This window comes from Ranitomeya variabilis, chromosome 4 (genome assembly GCF_051348905.1).
Source record: "Ranitomeya variabilis isolate aRanVar5 chromosome 4, aRanVar5.hap1, whole genome shotgun sequence".
Taxonomy (NCBI): Eukaryota; Metazoa; Chordata; class Amphibia; order Anura; family Dendrobatidae; genus Ranitomeya; species Ranitomeya variabilis.
The window spans coordinates 449,019,511-449,040,315 of NC_135235.1; the positions used below are offsets into that span (position 1 = coordinate 449,019,511).

General features: G+C 46.0%; 1 protein-coding gene across 1 annotated transcript in view; it reads right to left on the reverse strand.

The window, feature by feature from the left end:
- Window positions 1-20,141, reverse strand: part of PPP1R16B (protein phosphatase 1 regulatory subunit 16B) — a 134,629-nt gene extending 114,488 nt beyond the window's left edge. Inside the window, exons 1-2 of the mRNA XM_077251528.1 lie at window positions 20,093-20,141; window positions 2,889-3,012 (exon numbers count right to left, since the gene is read on the reverse strand). The gene's annotated coding sequence lies outside the window, so the exon portion shown is untranslated. The remainder of the gene's footprint in view (window positions 1-2,888; window positions 3,013-20,092) is intronic.
- Between the last annotated feature and the right edge of the window lie 664 nt (window positions 20,142-20,805).

Here is a 20,805-nt window from a genome sequence, read left to right on the forward strand (position 1 = left end):
GAAGAAGAATGGTGAGATCAGTCAAGGACAATCCTCAGGCCACCTCCAGAGATCTGCAGCATCAACTTGCTGCAGATGGTGTCACTGTGCATCGGTCAACTATACAACGCACTTTGCACAAGGAGAAGCTGTATGGGAGAGTGATGCGAAAGAAGCCGTTTCTGCAAGCACGCCACAAACAGAGTCGGCTGAGGTATGCAAAAGCACATTTGGAGAAGCCAATTTCTTTTTGGAAGAAGGTCCTGTGGACTCATGAAACCAAGATTGAGTTGTTTGGTAATACAAAAAGGCGTTATGCATGGCGGCAAAAAAACACAGTGCGTTGTATAGTTGACCGATGCACAGTGACACCATCTGCAGCAAGTTGATGCTGCAGCTCTCTGGAGATGGTCTGAGGATTGTCCTTGACTGATTTCACCATTCTACTTCTCTGCCTTTCTGATGTTTTTCTGTCAAAACGACGCATGCGGCAGCATCCGCATACAGCGGCACGACCTGCGTACCTAATGTTAAAGATAGGTAGGGAGGTCGCATAAGGGCCGCATGCAGAAGTAGGTGGAGCTAGCGGCCGAGGGCGGGGCTTCACGGAGGAAGTCCGCAGCCTGCCGCAGATCAGGTAAACGCAAGTGTGAAAGTAGCCTTAGGAGGCGTGCCCCGCTTACTGCACTTACTTAAAGCAGCAGAACACCTGTTCTCTATTAGGGCTGTCTGTGCTGTGCTGCTCTGTGCATAAAGGCATCCTCCCCTTGAGGGAGGTGACTGGGCAACGTGTTCATTCTGTAGGATCGTTGCCTCCGGCTCAGGCAACATTATGCTGTGCTCTAAGATTTGAAGACTGTTGCTTTGCATTATACTAATACCTCTGCCTCCACAGAATCCTTTGCTGGCAGTTCCCTATCCTGGGTTCCTCTGGATGCCGGATGCCACTCCAGGCTGACAAAGCCTCTCCTCGTGGAACCATCCAGACACCTCTACTGGAGGAACCAGCCTTTTCGGGAAATATACGGATCCTCCGGGATTCTCTCCACCGGCAGAGCCAGTATTCCACAGTCTCTTCTTTCCGGTCTGTACAAGTCATCCCTCTGGTCTGGGATTCATGGCATGTTTGGCCTCCTGGGGTTGTAACGGAGGAATCCCTGTATAGGGGTATACCTTGCCCGGTGCTCCACTATGCGGTACAGTGTCGTTATCCAGAGGGTCCTCCTCTCAGGCACCTTTTCGCTTTTGTTAAACTTTCTTTAATAAATATCTTTGGTTTTTGAAGCTCATTCTCCGGTCTCTTGAATATCGGGTATACAGCTGCCACTGCACCATCAGTAGGCTAGTGAGTCCACTATACATCATCACGCCCTGTGGGCGTAACAACGGATTTCATCAACCAAGGAACCATTGTAGTCAGTATAGCGGCGCCGACCTGACACTGTCTGTAGGTTACTGTGCACAATCCAGCTGACAGGTTTCCTTTAAGTTTTAACTTCTTACCACCATGGCCCATTTTTTTCCCCTCACCTTCTTGCAAAAATCATTTCTTTTTATTTTTCCATTCATGTAGCCATATGCCGACATGATTATTGCAGGAATAGTGGTAATTTTGAATCACTCCATTCAGTATACCATAAAAGATACCAGAAAACCGAAAAATAGAGTGAAATTGTGAATAAAATGCAAGTCTACCATTGTTTTTTGGGTAGTCTGCTCAATAAACTTGCAGTCACATTACATACATGTACAAAACATGTCAGAAAGGGGTTAAGTATTGATTCAACATCCCTAAATTTCTGCAATACTGCCAATAATCTTTTTTTTAGTTTTGGCATGCTTCAATAGCCTCCTTGGGCGACTAGAAGCTGCCACAACCCAATCGGCTCTGCCATATAGAGGTGATGATCAGATTGCCTCTATGTAGGAGAATTACTCACTTGCTATGAGCACTGACCATCGGGTGGTGCTCGTAGCAATCTGGCAGTGACAACCATAGAGGTCTCCTGGAGAACTCTGCTTGTCATGCAAACGAACCGGTGACCAGGGATTCACATATGTTCAAAACAGCTGATATGTGCTGGGAAAGATGTGGGCTCATCGCCGGAGACCACATCGAAAGGAGGGAGTCTTACATTTGCATAAATATATGCGCGATGTCGGGAAGGGGTTAATTTACAACAGGGCTCTCGCTCTGTTGGTGAGTATGCCATCCGTTTCCGCACCCTGGCTTCGGCGCTCCAGTGGACCAATGAGCCTCTGGTCGGAGCTTTCCAGCGAGGATTATCCGGAAGAATTAAGGGTGGCAGTCAGGGACCTACCCGAGACACTGGATGATCTCATATCCCTCGCCATTATGATTGACCTTCATCTCCAGGAGCGCTCCTGAGAGGTTTCTCTTGAAGCGATTTCCTCGTCCAGCATCTTCTTGACCGAAACCTCGGTTTCCACCTTGTCCTGCTCCGGTCCCTGAGGATGAACCCATGGAGCTTGACCGTGTAAAGGTGAAGAGATATCAACAGGAGGAGAAGCTCGCTAGGAATTCGCATCGTTTTGGTGGTCGCTCTGCTTCCGGGCAACGCAGTGGAACTGAGAGGTCGGAAAACTCTTCCACCTAGAACAGGTAAGAGAGGCCTCCCTAGGTGAGAATGATTCCTCTCCCCACTAATTATAGCCATGCAGGTGATCTTCAGAAAGGTGTGGTTCTCCGAGATGGCCTATCTGGACTCTGGGTCTGGTGGATATTTCATCCAGCAAGCTGTGGCCGGGCGGTTCAGGATCCCAATCGTTCCCCTGCAGCAGTCCCGGCACATCGTCTCCATAGATGGAAGACCCCTGAAAGATCCCATTCTTGGTATCACCGAAGAGGTGGAGCTTCAAATTGGAGCACTACACAGGGAGAAAATTACCTTCTATGTGAATTTGGCTCAAGGGTTTATCCAGAAGTCCTCCTCCCCAGCTGGAGCTGGGTTCTTCTTCGTCAAGAAGAAAGATGGTTCTCTTCGCCTGTGCATCGACTACCGTGGTCTCAACCTATTAATGGTAAAGAACAGATATTATTATTTATAATTATTTTCTTTAGCTAAAGTACTAAAGCCCTGATCCATCATAACAGTTTTCATCATATTACTCCAGTGCTCTTTTTAAAAATTGGAGTACAAAACACCAGTCTTGATGTAGAGGGGCTTATGTACATGTATTGGACTGACAGGAATCTGAGCTGGATGTTCTTGTAGTGCTCTACTAATTGTGCATTTATCAGTACAAATTCTAACTTTACCATTTGGTTTTATAATAAAATCATGCAGTTTGGCCCTCCTTGGGTGCATCATTGAAATTAAATAACCTTTGTCTACTTAAACAATTAATTTCCACATCTATTTTTGCACAGAGCAAACAGTACTGGTTGAGTTTAGGTGCTACTTTTGGATTGGACCAATGTGTCACCATTGCATCCATAAACTGGTTGTATTACAAGAACACGATTTACTGAGCAGGACTAGTCTACACATCTTTTTCTGGACAAAAGGACATTTGACCACTGCAACCATACTGGATGCCATAAAGAGGTGGAGACCCAAACAGCATTAGAGCGGTGGAGGATTGATAAAGTGACTATACTAAGTTTATTTTATTTTACAACATGAGAGAAAGTTAATTAAAAGGTGGACAACCCCTTTATTGACATGCTCCAAATAGTACGGGCTGACATAATGTTTCCTGTTAACTAATTAGCTAGAAACTCAAACCAGTATATTCCTAGTAAACTTCATGATAACTTTTAGTGATGATAAGGTGCAATTAACTTGTTTTCCATGGTACACTGCAAAATACTTTTGTTGGCTCTTTGTGTGAGCTCACTTTTACTTGCTATTGTATTGGTAAATTTCATCCTCGGTGAAAGACTCTTTGAATGTTTCCATTACATTTACATTGGTGGCAGATTGCATTTTTAAAATTGCTCTGATCTCATCTGTAATTTCAGCAACAGTTGTTGTATTATCACTTTTGTAGGAATTATGTGTTTCTTTGTTCACGCTTTTTTATATTAAATCCTATTTAATTTGCCCTTATAAAAAAAACCCTCACATTCCCTTTCTCTTCCCACCCCAAAGAAGAAAGGCCGAGCAAAGAAGCAAAGAAAAACAGTTAAAAAATAAACATGTAAATATATTTTTTTATATTTTCATTTAGGCACCATCCATTTTCTAGATTTAATCTCATAAATAATAGTTTAATTAGCTAGTTGACTAATTTGTCTGATTTTTCTATAATTTGTATTGGGGACTTAGTAAATTTTAATGTCTCATCTTTGAAACCACATACAAGCCTGTTTCTTAAAGGGAATCTGTTACCCGTTTGGGCTACATTGACCCTCTGGCACCTGTGCACATCAAAATTTAAGACAGTGCCCACAGATGAGCAGACAAGGGATTTCCAGCAGCGAATATGACATGAAATAGACATCTGAAGAGAAGGGGAGGAGAAAGCATGTATAATGAAGACCAGAGGCAGTTTTCTCTTCTGGGCAGCCTATGCCCCATAGCCTGGATGAGCGAAGGTATAAAAGATGATTTTTACTTAATGATACCACATCCAGGAGGCATACAGGTATGACTAATTTCACCTGCACAACCTGTATGCCCATATTATTAACTCCGAAACCTCAAAAAGATGACAGATTCCCTTTCATGTACTCCTGTGTTCTCTATGAGAGAGCCTCTGCCGAACTCGTCTGGTGCAGACCCATTTCCCTTGGAGAATGAAAGGATCAGCAGTTGGAAATCTAATGTTCTATATAATATTCTTTTCTCCCCTTTATCTTTTGAGTAGCAAAGAATCCAATATAAATTAGATTGTTAGTGGATCCCACCGATAACCTAATTAGTGCATGGGGTCCTTAAATCTTAGCAAATGCCCCCCAAAAAACAGACAAAAAAGGGCACTGCCTAAAGAAACCGAGGTTTTCCCAATCTTGAACCAGGTGCAGTAAATTAATTATCAGCCACACATCACGGTCACGGGTGCTCTTCAGAAGGAGAATAAACAATATCACTGTTGTATACGAAAAAGAGGAGAAGGCACTCACCGATCTAAAAATCCCAACTTTATTCAATCTTCATTTAAAAATTCCATGGCCAGGGGAGTGAGGAAAGGAGCTCCTATGAGCAGGTGCAAACGACGGCCGTTTGACGCTGTGCCTACGGGTAGGCTGATCCATAGAAGCGCAAGCACAGCGAGAAACGGCCTGATCTCTCCTTCAAACCACATATCCAAGCCCTTTCCACTTTCTGTCGACATCAACTCAAAAACATTTCCTGGATCTGTACATTCCTCAACCAAGAATCTGCAAAAACCCTAGCCCATGCACTCATCAACTCCCGCCTTGACTACTGCAGCCTCCTGTTTTGTGGCCTCCCTTCTAACACTTTTGCACCCCTCCAATCTATTCTAAACTCTGCTGCCTGACTAATCCACTTTTCCCCATTCTATTCTCCCCTCTGTCAATCCCTTCACTGGCTCCCCATTACCCAGAGACTCCAGTTCAAAACCCTAACCATGCCATACAAAGCCATCCACAACCAGTCTCCTACATACAACTCCGGGTACTTAGCTGCACGCAACCGCCGATCCTTACAAGATCTCCTTCTCTATTCCACTCTTATCTCCTCTTCCCACAATCACATACAAGCTTTCTCCTGCGCATCCCCCCTACTCTGGAACTCTCTACCCCAACATATCAGACATTCGCCTACATGGAAACCTTCAATAGGAACCTGAAGACTACCTCTTCTGAGAAGCCTACAACCTGCAGTAACCACTGATCTACCACACCGCTGCACGACCAGGTCTGTCCTCACCTACTGTATCCTCACCCATCCTTTGTAGATTGTGAGCCTTCACAGGCAGGGTCCTCTCTCCTCCTGTACCAATTGTGACTTTTATTTTTTAACATTACGGTACTCGTTTTTATTATGTGTACCCTTTTTCACATGTAAAACGCCATGGAATAATAATAAATAATGATAAATTAATAATGCCATACACTAGAAATTCCAATTTTACAAACCATTTTCATTATTGAGCTACTAAGATTGCCATTCTGAATGAAATGCCGTAAGTTAAAAGACAAAAAAATCTGCAACATCAAAAACTCACAAACTACTTATTGTGAGAACATAGCTGTAGTGTACGTGCACACGACTTTATTTTCAGGTGGATTCCACCTGGAACCCTCCTGAAAAAGTTCTAAAAAATGCTACAAAGACTGGAGATAATACATAGCAATGGAAGAACTATTTGCTGTGCGCACATGTTCTATCTTTGTCATTTCTTTTAACCATTTTGGACTTCAAAAGCCATGAAGTGGCTAAAAGAAGTAACCTGGTTATGGAAGCAGCCTACTATTTATAGTTTAAATAATGAACAAAGACACCAGTTTGCTCCTGCAAAAATGACTTAAAAGACACCAAAGAAGACACTGCAGGAAAGACAGCTGACGTTTTTCTGAAGTGTCTTCATCATGAAAAACTATGACGTTGTATACACATACCCTAAGAGTGGCGTAATTGTAGCTTTTTTCTACACCAAAAAGATTTTATCTGCACATTTTTACGTGCATTATTATGTATGTTTTTGCAGCGTTTTTACTATTCGCTTGAATGGGTGAAAAACGCTGCAAAAACACTTAACCCCTTAACCCCTGAGCCTGTTTTCACCTTCATGACCAGGCCAAATTTTACAATTCTGACCAGTGTCACTTTTTGACGTAATAACTCTGGAATGCTTCAACAGATTCCACTGATTCTGAGTAAGCTTTTTCATGACATATTGTACGTCATGATAAAGGCAAAATTTCTTCAATATGACTTACATTTATATGTGAAAAAAATGGAAATTTGGCAAAAATGTTAAAAATTTTGCAATTTTCAAAATTTTAAATTGTATGCCCTTAAATCAGAGAGTTATGGCACACAAAACAGTTAATAAATAACATTTCTCATATGTCTACTTTACATCAGCACAATGTCATGTCGGACGCTGTTCAGACCAGGTCGTCCGACAGACAGCGGTAATTCCGCTTTTGACCACTATTTGCTCATTGGTGTCTGCTAGATTTTATCTAGCTGTTCCGGGGTTAATTTACCTAATCCTTGGATTGGAAGCTGGGCCATGTGTTGTGAACTATACTTTTTGGCTCCCTCTTGTGGCCACTAGCGGTATGGCACTTGGATTGTCTTTCCCCAGGTTGGTACCCACCTGGTTCGTTAGGCCTTGGGTGTTCCTATTTAAACTTCCTGGATACTCAGTCTAGTGCCTGGAATCGATGTAATCAGTCTATGTCTGTTTTCTCCTGCCTCCTGGTCTCCTGGTTTTTGCAAGATAAGCTAAGTTCTGCTTTCTTATTTTTGTTCATTTGCATTTGCTCTTATTTTGTTCCAGCTTGTTCAAAATGTGATTTCTGTTTTTGCTGGAAGCTCTAGGGGGCTGATATTCTCCCCCCACACCGTTAGTCGGTGCGGGGGTTCTTGGATATTCAGCGTGGATATTTTTATAGGGTTTTTGCTGACCGCATAAGTCCTCTTCCTATTTTCTGCTATTAATTAGTGGGCCTCTCTTTGCTAAATCTAGTTCATTCTTACGTTTGTCTTTTCTTCTTACCTCACCGTTATTATTTGTTGGGGGCTTGTATTATAACTTTGGGGTATTTTCTCTGGAGGCAAGTGAGGTCTTATTTTCTCTGAAAGGGTTAGTTAGTTCTCCGGCTGGTGCGAGACATCTAGAATCAACGTAGGTACGTTCCCCGGCTACTTCTAGTTGTTGTGCTAGGATCAGATATGCGGTCAGCCAAGTTACCACTTCCCTATGAGCTGGTTTTTGTGTTTGCGGACTTAGCTGGAAGTCCTGAGATCCTCTACCACTAGGATCATAACAGCCATGCCCACTGCCTTTAAATAGTTCTCCTGATCTTTGGGCGTCGCTGATTATAGCTTCTGTCTTGTGCGTTGTTATCTCAGTCTGGTGTTATGACCCCAATGGCAGAGGGTCTCAAAAGTAAATACCAAGTCTGCAAACACAAAAAACCAGCTCATAGGGCAGTGGTAACTGGGCTGACCGTATATCTAAACCTAGCACCACAAATAGCAGCAGCCGGGGAACGTGCCTACGTTGGTTCTAGACGTCTCGCGCCAGCCGGAGAACTAACTAACCCTAGAAGGGAAAAGATAGACCTTTCTTGCCTCCAGAGAAAAGACCCCAAAAGTTGGATACAAGCCCCCAACAAATAATAACGGTGAGGTAAGGAGAAAAGACAAACGTAAGAATGAACTAGGTATTTAGCAAAGAGAGGCCCACTGACTAATAGCAGAATATAGTAAGATGACTTATACGGTCAGCAAAAACCCTATCAAAATTCCCACGCTGGATATTCAAGAACCCCCGAACCGTCTAACGGCCCGGGGGGAGAATACCAGCCCCCTAGAGCTTCCAGCAAAATCAGGAATCACATTTAGTACAAGCTGGACAAAAAATAAGAGCAATGCAAATAACCAAAAAACAAAGAAGCAGGACTTAGCTTAATTTTGCAAGATCCAGGACCAGCAGACAGGAGCAAACAGAAAGGAACTGATTACAACGATGCCAGGCACCAGACTGAGAATTAAGGAAGTTTATATAGCAACACCCCTGGACTAACGACCCAGGTGGGTGCCAAAACTGAAGAAAGACAATCCCAGAGTCATATCACTAGTGACCACAAGAGGGAGCCAAAAAAGTCTAATTCACAACAGTACCCCCCCTTTAAGGAGGGGTCACCGAACCCTCACCAAGACCACCAGGGCGATCAGGATGAGCAGCGTGAAAGGCACGAACTAAATCGGCCGCATGCACATCAGAGGCAACCACCCAGGAATTATCCTCCTGACCATAGCCCTTCCACTTGACCAGATACTGAAGCCTCCACCTGGAGAGACGAGAATCCAAGATCTTCTCCACTACGTACTCCAACTCGCCCTCAACCAACACCGGAGCAGGAGGCTCAACAGAAGGAACCACAGGCACAACGTACCGCCGCAACAAAGACCTATGGAACACGTTGTGAATGGCAAACGACACCGGAAGATCCAAGCGAAAGGACACAGGATTAAGGATCTCCAATATCTTGTAAGGACCGATGAAGCGAGGCCTAAATTTAGGAGAGGAGACCTTCATAGGAACAAATCGAGAAGACAGCCATACCAAATCCCCAACACGAAGTCGGGGACCCACACCGCGGCGGCGGTTGGCAAAACGCTGAGCCTTCTCCTGTGACAACTTTAAGTTGTCCACCACATGATTCCAAATCTGCTGCAACCTATCCACCACAGAATCTACCCCAGGACAGTCAGAAGGCTCCACATGTCCCGAGGAAAAACGAGGATGGAAACCAGAGTTGCAAAAAAATGGCGAAACCAAAGTAGCGGAACTAGCCCGATTATTAAGGGCAAACTCAGCCAACGGCAAGAAGGTCACCCAATCATCCTGATCTGCAGAAACAAAACACCTCAAATAAGCCTCCAGAGTCTGATTAGTTCACTCCGTTTGTCCATTAGTCTGAGGATGAAAGGCAGACGAAAACGACAAATCAATGCCCATCTTAGCACAAAAGGATCGCCAGAACCTGGAAACAAACTGGGATCCTCTGAGACACAATATTCTCAGGAATGCCGTGTAAATGAACCACATTCTGAAAGAACAAAGGAACCAGATCGGAAGAGGAAGGCAGCTTAGGCAAAGATACCAAATGGACCATCTTGGAAAAGCGATCACATACCACCCAGATGACAGACATGCCCTGAGACACCGGAAGATCTGAAATGAAATCCATGGAAATGTGTGTCCAAGGCCTCTTCGGGACAGGCAAGGGCAAGAGCAACCCGCTGGCACGAGAACAGCAAGGCTTAGCTCGAGCACAAGTCCCACAGGACTGCACAAATGACCGCACATCCCGTGACAAGGAAGGCCACCAAAAGGACCTAGCCACCAAATCTCTGGTGCCAAAAATTCCCGGATGCCCTGCCAACACCGAGGAATGAACCTCGGAAATGACTCTGCTGGTCCACTTATCAGGAACAAACAGTCTGTCAGGTGGACAAGAGTCAGGTCTACCAGCCTGAAATCTCTGCAACACACGTCGCAAATCCGGAGAAATGGCTGACAAGATAACTCCCTCTTTAAGAATACCAACCGGTTCTGCGACTCCAGGAGAGTCCGGCACAAAGCTCCTTGAAAAAGCATCAGCCTTCACATTCTTTGAACCCGGTAAATACGAGACCACAAAGTCAAAATGGGAGAAAAACAATGACCAACGGGCCTGTCTAGGATTCAGGCGTTTAGCAGACTCGAGATACATCAGATTTTTGTGATCAGTCAAGACCACCACACGATGCTTAGCACCCTCGAGCCAATGACGCCACTCCTCAAATGCCCACTTCATGGCCAACAACTCCCGATTGCCAACATCATAATTCCGCTCAGCAGGCGAAAACTTCCTAGAGAAAAAAGCACATGGTCTCATTACAGAGCAACCAGGGCCTCTCTGCGACAAAACGGCCCCTGCCCCAATCTCAGAAGCATCCACTTCAACCTGAAAGGGAAGTGAGACATCAGGCTGGCACAAAACAGGTGCCGAAGTAAACCGGCGCTTCAACTCCTGGAAAGCATCCACGGCTGCAGGAGCCCAGTTAGCAACATCAGTACCTTTCTTGGTCATATCCGTCAAAGGTTTAACAACGCTAGAAAAATTAGCGATAAAACGACGGTAGAAGTTAGCAAAACCCAAGAACTTCTGAAGACTCTTAACTGACGTGGGTTGAGTCCAATCATGAATAGCTCGGACCTTGACTGGGTCCATCTCCACCGCAGAAGGGGAAAAAATAAAACCCAAAAAGGGAACCTTCTGTACTCCAAAGAGACACTTTGAGCCCTTAACAAACAAAGCATTCTCACGCAAAACCTGAAACACCATCCTGACCTGCTCTACATGCGAGTCCCAATCATCAGAAAAAAACAGAATATCATCCAGATAAACAATCATAAATTTATCCAGATACTTCCGGAAAATATCATGCATAAAGGACTGAAACACTGAAGGAGCATTAGAGAGCCCAAAAGGCATCACCAAGTACTCAAAATGACCTTCGGGCGTATTAAATGCAGTTTTCCATTCATCTCCTTGCTTAATGCGCACAAGGTTGTATGCACCACGAAGATCTATCTTGGTGAACCACTTGGCACCTTTAATCCGGGCAAACAAGTCCGACAACAGAGGCAAAGGATACTGAAATTTAACAGTGATTTTATTCAGAAGCCGATAGTCAATACAAGGTCTCAAAGATCCGTCCTTCTTGGCCACAAAAAAGAATCCTGCACCAAGAGGGGAAGAGGATGGACGGATATGCCCCTTCTCCAGAGATTCCTTGATATACGAACGCATTGCGGTATGCTCAGGTACAGACAGATTAAATAATCTTCCCTTAGGAAATTTACTACCTGGAATCAAATCTATAGCACAGTCACAGTCCCTATGAGGAGGAAGAGCACTGGACCTGGACTCGCTGAATACATCCTGATAATCAGACAAATACTCAGGAACTTCCGAAGGAGTAGAGGAAGCAATAGACACCGGTGGGGAATCACCATGAATTCCCTGACAGCCCCAACTTGACACAGACATTGCCTTCCAATCCAAGACTGGATTATGGGTCTGTAACCATGGCAGACCCAAAACGACCAAATCATGCATTTTATGCAGAACAAGAAAACGAATCACCTCCCGATGTTCAGGAGTCATGCACATGGTTACCTGTGTCCAAAACTGCGGTTTATTTTCCGCCAATGGCGTAGCATCAATACCTCTAAGAGGGATAGGATTTACCAACGGCTCAAGAACAAAACCACAGCGCTTGGCAAATGACAGATCCATAAGACTCAGGGCAGCACCTGAATCCACAAACGCCATAACAGGGTAGGAGGACAATGAGCAAATTAAGGTCACAGACAAAATAAATTTAGGTTGCAAATTACCAATGGCGACAGGACTAACAACCCTTGTTGGGCGTTTAGAGCATGCTGATATAACATGTGTTGAATCACCACAGTAAAAACACAACCCATTCTGACGTCTATGATTTTTCCGTTCATTTCTAGTCTGAATTCTACCACATTGCATTAAATCAGGTGTTTGTTCAGACAACACCACCAGAGAATTAGCGGCTTTGCGCTCCCGCAAACGCCGTCACTTTGAATAGCCAGCGCCATTGAATCATTCAGACTTGTAGGAATGGAGAAACCCACCATCACATTCTTAATGGCTTCAGAAAGGCCATTTCTGAAATTTGCGGCCAGAGCACACTCATTCCACTGAGTAAGCACGGACCATTTCCGAAATTTTTGGCAATACACTTCAGCTTCATCCTGGCCCTGAGAAATAGCCAGCAAGGCTTTTTCTGCCTGAATTTCAAGATTGGGTTCCTCGTAAAGCAATCCGAGCGCCAGAAAAAACGCATCAATATTTGCCAATGCCGGATCTCCTGGCGCTAGCGAGAAGGCCCAATCCTGAGGGTCGCCCCGTAAGAAAGAGATAACAATTTTAACTTGCTGAGCTGAGTCTCCAGATGAACGGGGTCTCAGAGATAGAAACAATTTACAATTATTTCTGAAATTCCTAAACTTAAATCGATCTCCAGTGAACAGTTCAGGAATAGGTATTTTAGGTTCAGACATTGGACTACTGGTAACAAAATCTTGTATGCCCTGCACACGAGCAGCAAGCTGATCTACACTTGTAATCAAGGTCTGGACATTCATGTCTGCAGCAAGCTCAAGCCACTCAGAGGTAAAGGGGAGGAAGAAAGAAAGGAAGAAAAAAAAAAAAAAAAACCTCAGAATTTCCTTTCTTATTATCCCACTTCTGCAATGCATTAAAAATTCAACTTTGGCCTGGCATACTGTTATGACCCCAATGGCAGAGGGTCTCAAAAGTAAATACCAAGTCTGCAAACACAAAAAACCAGCTCATAGGGCAGTGGTAACTGGGCTCACCGTATATCTAAACCTAGCACCACAAATAGCAGCAGCCGGGGAACGTGCCTACGTTGGTTCTAGACGTCTCGCGCCAGCCGGAGAACTAACTAACCCTAGAAGGGAAAAGATAGACCTTTCTTGCCTCCAGAGAAAAGACCCCAAAAGTTGGATACAAGCCCCCAACAAATAATAACGGTGAGGTAAGGAGAAAAGACAAACGTAAGAATGAACTAGGTATTTAGCAAAGAGAGGCCCACTGACTAATAGCAGAATATAGTAAGATGACTTATACGGTCAGCAAAAACCCTATCAAAATTCCCACGCTGGATATTCAAGAACCCCCGAACCGTCTAACGGCCCGGGGGGAGATTACCAGCCCCCTAGAGCTTCCAGCAAAATCAGGAATCACATTTAGTACAAGCTGGACAAAAAATAAGAGCAATGCAAATAACTAAAAAACAAAGAAGCAGGACGTAGCTTAATTTTGCAAGATCCAGGACCAGCAGACAGGAGCAAACAGAAAGGAACTGATTACAACGATGCCAGGCACCAGACTGAGAATTCAGGAAGTTTATATAGCAACACCCCTGGACTAACGACCCAGGTGGGTGCCAAAACTGAAGAAAGACAATCCCAGAGTCATATCACTAGTGACCACAAGAGGGAGCCAAAAAAGTCTAATTCACAACAGTCTGGTGAGGAGAGCTGGTGGTTGGAGATTTGTTGCTGGTGGTGTATTTTCCTTTGTCTTATTTATTCCTTCCTATATTTGTATTTATTTTGCCCTGCACATTTATAGTGTATTCCTGAGTGACTGCGGCGTGGTGTATATTTTCCTTTATCCTTGTCTGTGCTAACTGTGGGTATTGGGGAATAACATCTTCACTGGGTGGTGGGAGGAGGTTTCAGCCTAGGGCTGAGCTCAGGAGACAGGGTGAGGTTTGACGCCTGGACATGCACACCTTCAGTGTAAACTCCAGGTAGAGGGTCAGTCAGGATTTCCCTAGTCTGAGGGAAGCTGCAGGGGCCCGGGTTATTAGCTCTCGCTCACCTAGTCTCTCCCTGACATTATAATCGGCCCAACAACACAAAAAAAAAGAAAAAAAAAGGGGGTTGTTTTTTTGTGTTTTGTCATGGATCCCATTGCTGAGCCTAAATTTCCTTTGCCTGAAAAATTTGCTGGGGAACGCAGTAAATTTGTTTCTTTTCGTGAAGCTTGCAAACTATATTTCCGTATGCGCCCGATATCTTCAGGTAATGAGGATCAGCGTGTGGGCCTGGTGTTGTCATTGTTGAGTGGTGATCCGCAAGCATGGGCGTTTTCTTTGCCATCTGATTCTGCTGCATTTGACTCTGTGGAGAGTTTTTTTTCCTGTCTTGGGAAAATCTACGATGAACCTGACAAAATGGCTCTAGCAGAATCTAAGATACGCTCTATTCGCCAGGGGGAGCGAGTTGCAGAGGATTACTGTTCTGAATTTCATCGCTGGGCGATCGATACACAATGGAATGATCCAGCATTGCGGAGTCAGTTTATACATGGGATTTCTGGAAGGGTAAAAAAAGCCCTTCTGATGTACGAGACTCCTGCTTCTCTAGATTCCGCCATGAGTCTGGTTGTCCGCATTGATCGCCGTTTGCGTCAGGGGGAACATGTGACACCGCCTATGGGAGAGGGTTTAGGTTCACGTGAGGTTGCTGCAGGTGAGCCCATGGAGCCTTTGCAAATCGCAGGGGTGTCACATGTGAAGCGTCCAGTCCCTGAGCTCAGGAAGCAGGGAGCCTGTTTTTACTGTGGTAAGACGGGTCATTTTATTAACATCTGTCCTCTGCTGCCTAAGAAAAACGCAACGGCGGAAAACTTCTAAGCTCAGAGGGTGTGGAGGAGCCCATCTGGGCTTATGTATATCCTCCATGGTGGTTTCTCAGTGCATGCTCCCTGCTAAGGTTTTTGTTGCTGGCAGTGAGCTGCCAATTACTGTTTTTGTGGATAGTGGTTCAGCCACAAATCTCATTGGTGAGGAGTTTGCGCGCACAGCAGGTTTTAGGATTGAAAAACTGTCTCATCCTATCCGCGTGGTCACCATCAATGCTGCTCCTCTCTCTCAGGGGGAGATTACTGAATTTGTGGCTGAGGTGAAACTCCACATTGGAGTTCTACATTCCGAGCGGGTTACATGTAAGGTGCTCAGGAATCTTCCTGCTCAGTTGGTTTTGGGTTTTCCTTGGTTGTCTATGCACAACCCGGTAATTGACTGGAAAACTCAGGACATAATTCGGTGGACCGAGTTCTGCCAGGAGAATTGCGTGGCCACATGTGTGGCTGCAGTGACTTCAAGCGTTCCGGAGTCACTTCAGGATTTTGTGGATGTGTTCTCTGAGAAGGGTTGTTCAGAGTTGCCGCCACATCGTCCTTATGACTGTTCTATCAGGTTTAAACCAGGGGCCAAATTGCCTAAAGCAAGGATGTTTAACATCTCCGGTCCGGAGAGACAAGCGTTAAAAGATTACATTGCTGAAAGCTTGAGCAAAGGGCACATCAGGCCGTCATCCTCGCCGGTGGCAGCAGGGTTCTTCTTTGTGAAGAACTCTAAAAACAAGAAAAAGAAGCGCACATAGAGTAATACCTTCAGGTATCGCAATCACCTGGACCCCCACAAAACAGACTCACCTGGTCTGGTTGTGATAGGTCACAACTCCCTTGGATAAGCACGTATGGTCGCAGCAGGCTCCCGGCAAACAGTATGGATCCACGTGGAAAAAGATAGAACCGGAGGATAGAAGCCGCGCAGACCACAATGAAGGTAACAGAGTTACACACACACTCTGTTTATTAGCCTACGCGTTTCGTGGCAAACAGGCCACTTCATCATGCCCTGATGAAGTGGCCTGTTTGCCACGAAACGCGTAGGCTAATAAACAGAGTGTGTGTGTAACTCTGTTACCTTCATTGTGGTCTGCGCGGCTTCTATCCTCCGGTTCTATCTTTTTCCACGTGGATTCTTTGTGAAGAAGAAAGATGGCGGATTACGCCCGTGTTTGGATTTCAGGGAGTTGAACCAGATTACGGTTCGTGATCCATACCCTATGCCTCTGATACCAGATTTGTTCAACCAGGTGGCAGGTGCTAAGTGGTTTACCAAGCTTGACCTCAGGGGGGCGTACAACCTCATAAGAGTCCGTCAAGGTGATGAGTGGAAGACGGCTTTTAATACCCCTGAGGGTCATTTTGAAAATTTGGTGATGCCGCTTGGGTTGACTAACGCACCTGCAGTGTTCCAACATTTCATCAATGATGTGTTCTCGCATGTTTTGGGGAAATTCGTTATCGTGTACCTAGATGACATTCTCATATATTCTTGCGACCGTGATACTCATTTAGATCATGTCAGGCAGGTGTTACAGCTTCTCAGAGAGAATAAGCTGTATGCTAAACTTGAAAAATGTGTATTTTCTGTTCAAGAGTTGCCTTTCTTGGGTTATATTGTGTCTGCTTCTGGTTTTAAAATGGATGCCGCTAAGGTGCAGGCGGTGCTGCTTTGGGAACATCCTGATAACCTGAAAGCACTTCAGCGGTTCCTTGGGTTTTCTAACTACTATAGGAAATTTATCAAGGATTTTTCCATCATTGCTAAACCGCTAACTGACATGACTAAAAAGGGTACCAATTTCTCCGTTTGGCCTGAGGCTGCTGTGCGCGCATTTGAATTTCTTAAGAACAGTTTTGTTTCAGCCCCCATTCTTGTGCAGCCAGACGTATCAAAACCTTTTGTTGTGGAAGTCGATGCGTCTGAGGTAGGTGTGGGGGCGGTACTATCTCAAGGCTCATCTTTGAGTGGTTTACATCTGTGCGCCTATTTCTCCAAGAAACTGTCGTCCGCCGAACGTAACTACGATATCGGCAACAGGGAGTTGTTGGCAATTAAGTTGGCCTTTGAGGAATGGCGACACTTCTTGGAGGGGTCGGTACATCAGGTCACTGTTATTACCGATCATAAGAATCTGCTGTATTTGGAGTCTGCCAAGCGTCTGTCCCCCAGGCAGGCTCGCTGGGCATTGTTTTTCACGCGGTTCAATTTTGTGGTCACTTACAGACCGGGGTCTAAAAACACTAAGGCGGATGCTCTGTCCAGGTGTTTTCCGGGGGGAGAACCTCGGAAAGATCCAGTACCCATCCTCCAAAAGGGTGTTGTGGTTTCGGCTCTCACTACCGAGGTTGAGGCTGAGATTGCCGAGGCTCAGGAGGAGGTACCATCTGAGCTTCCCGTCAACAAATCTTTTGTACCGCTTCATCTCCGCCTAAAGGTTTTGGCGGAGCATCATGATGCTGTCCTGGCTGGTCATCCAGGGGTTAGAGGTACCTTGGAGTTGGTGTCACGTCGGTTTTGGTGGCCCAAGATCTGACAGGACGTGGTCTCATACGTGTCAGCTTGTACCACGTGCGCTAGGGCTAAGACGCCCCGCTCCCGTCCTGTTGGCACACTACTTCCTCTTGAGGTACCTAGTAAGCCATGGACGGAAATCTCCATGGATTTCATCACTGATTTGCCCTCATCAGCTGGAAACACGGTCATCTTGGTGATTGTTGATCGGTTTTCTAAAATGTCGCACTTTGTGTCTTTGCCTGCGTTGCCTAACGCTAAGACTCTGGCCCAAGTATTTGTGTAGGAGGTGGTCAGACTTCATGGGGTTCCGTCTGACATTGTGTCTGATAGGGGGTCTCAGTTTGTGGCAAAATTTTGGAGAGCGTTTTGCTCACGGCTGGGAATCAAGTTATCTCATTCTTCGGCGTTTCATCCTCAGTCAAATGGTCAGACTGAGCGTATGAACCAAAATTTGGAACAGTACTTACGCTGCTTTGTCTCTGATAACCAGGAGGAGTGGTCTACCTTTCTTCCTTTGGCTGAGTTTGCCATCAATAATCACCGCCAGGAGTCGTCTGGGGAGTCTCCGTTTTTTTGTGTTTACGGGCTACATCCTCAATTTTGTACCTTGAGTCAGAGGGGCTCTTCCGGCATTCCGGAGGAGGACCAGTTAGGAACACAATTGTCATCAGTCTGGAGGAGAGTTAAACAGCGCCTGTTGAGTGTGGGTGCTAGGTACAAACGTGTGGCTGACAGTAGGCGTGTGCCAGGTCCGGACCTGAGTGTGGATGACTGGGTGTGGTTATCCACAAAAAACATAAGACTCAAAATACCATCCCTTAAATTGGGTCCACGGTTTATTGGTCCATTTAGGGTCACCGCCGTCATTAACCCAGTAGCGTACCGATTGGAGCTCCCTACGGTGTATAAGATACAAAGAAGGTGGTGGGTTCTGTGGACGTGGCGCCTATGCCACCTCCAGTCTTGGTGGATGGTAATTTGGAGTTTGAAGTCTCCAAGGTGGTTGACTCTCGTGTAGTGCGTCGCACTTTACAGTACTTGGTACATTAGCGTGGTTATGGGCCTGAGGAGAGGTCCTGGGTACCAGCCTCGGACGTTCATGCTGACCGGCTGGTCAGGTTGTTTCACCGCCGTCATCCGGACAAGCCGGGTCCTATTAGCCGTGAGGGCCCTGGGGTCCCTCGTAGAAGGCGGGGTACTGTCATATCGGATGCTGTTCAGACCAGGTCGTCCAACAGACAGCGGTAATTCCGCTTTTGACCACTATTTGCTCATTGGCGTCTGCTAGATTTTATCTAGCTGTTCCGGGGTTAATTTACCTAATCCTTGGATTGGAAGCTGGGCCATGCCCACTGCCTTTAAATAGTTCTCCTGATCTTTGGGCGTCGCCGATTATAGCTTCTGTCTTGTGCATTGTTATCTCGGTCTGGTGAGGAGAGCTGGTGGTTGGAGATTCGTTGCTGGTGGTGTATTTTCCTTTGTCTTATTTACTCCTTCCTATATTTGTATTTATTTTGCCCTGCACATTTATAGTGTATTCCTGAGTGACTGCGGCGTGGTGTATATTTTCCTTTTTCCTTGTCTGTGCTAACTGTGGGTATTGGGGAATAACATCTTCACTGGGTGGTGGGAGGAGGTTTCAGCCTAGGGCTGAGCTCAGGAAACAGGGTGAGGTTAGAGGCCTGGACATGCACACCTTCAGTGTAAACTCCAGGTAGAGGGTCAGTCAGGATTTCCCTAGTCTGAGGGAAGCTGCAGGGGCCCGGGTTATTAGCTCTCGCTCACCTAGTCTCTCCCTGACACACAATTTTTGAAACAATTTTTTTAGGACGTTGTAAGGGTTAAAAGTTGACAAGCAATTTCTAATTTTTCCAACAAAATGTTCAAAAATAAATTTTTTTCAGGGACATTACATTTAAAGTGACTTTGAGAGGTGTATATGAGAGAAAATACCCAAAAGTGAAACCGTTCTAAAAACTGCACCTCTCAAGGTGTTCAAAACAACATTCAAGAAGTTTATTAACCCTTCAGGTGCTTCACAGGAATTTTGTGAATGTGGAAGGAAAATATAAACATTTAGTTTTCTTTCACAACATTTTTTATTTAAATTTAATTTTTTCCTACTTTCTCAAGGGTAACTGTAACGCTCTCGCCCGGACTAGGTGGTGCGAGCGAAGATTGTGACCCCACTGTGCCACAAACCAGACTACCCCGGAGGGGCGTGACTAAGCATCTACCTTGGTGTTCACTGGAGCCTCTAGTGGTGAGGTCAGGCTTGTGCGGCAGGTAGCAAATAGGTACCACTCCAGGGCGGTGTCTGATTGTAGCAGCTGACAGGTGCGAGCAAGTACGGATGGGCACGACTGGCACTCTGGCAGGCAGGCAGACACAGCTGGCACTTTGGCAGGCAGGCGGGCTTGGCTGGCTCTTGGCAGGCAGATGTGCATGGCTGCGCTGTTCTGAAGAAGACTATGGCAGACCCTCTGATTGAGGTCCTGCGGGTGAGAGCAGAGCAGGAAGCTGAGCACTGGCTGCAAGCCCTGATCGCAGGGCTCAGCGCTCATCCCCCCGGTCCACCGCTTCTAAATTCACCGCCGGCGGTTGCCGGCTTAAGTCCCCATCACCCACCAATGGAGAATCCCCTCGCTACCCTGGCTAATACTCACAGGCAGATGAGTGCGGGGGATCATGAAGGAGGCAGGCAGTCAGTAAGGCTACGTTCACATTTGCGGTCAGCGCCGCAGCGTCGGGCGCCGCAGCGGCGCCGCATGCGTCATGCGCCCCTATACTTAACATGGGGGCGCATGGACATGCGTTGTGCTGCGTTTTGCGCCGCATGGCCGCAAGCGTTGGACGCAAGAAACGCTTCAAGTTGCATTTTTTTTGCGTCCAACTTGCGGGCAAAAACGACGCATGCGGCGCAAAACGCAGCGTTTTAGCGTGCGTTTTGCCGCGTTTTTGTTTGCGTTGTGCGTTGCGGCGCCGACGCTGCGGCGCACAACGCAAATGTGAACGTAGCCTAAGGCACTCCCGCCCTCCAGCGCACCTCAGAGAGAGCTTCCCTGCTACAGCAGGAAGTGCTCGCAGGCGCCATAGTACCAGAAGGCGCCCGTCTAGTAAGTTCCCACCCCCGTGCTCATCGCATGCTGCTATCAATCAGCTGAGCAGCAGGAACACGGAGATAACACAGCTATCACTGGTCACAGCGCTTCCAGGGCAGGCACTTCAGGTAATACACAGCTCTGCTATTCCAGTTGAGCTAAGAGCAGTGCAGCTAGATCAGGATGCAACACATGTGCCTGAGGTGACTGTCATGGGTTCCAAGAACAGTAACACATCGCCCGGCTCTACTGAAGAGCCAATTAACCCCCTTTTTACC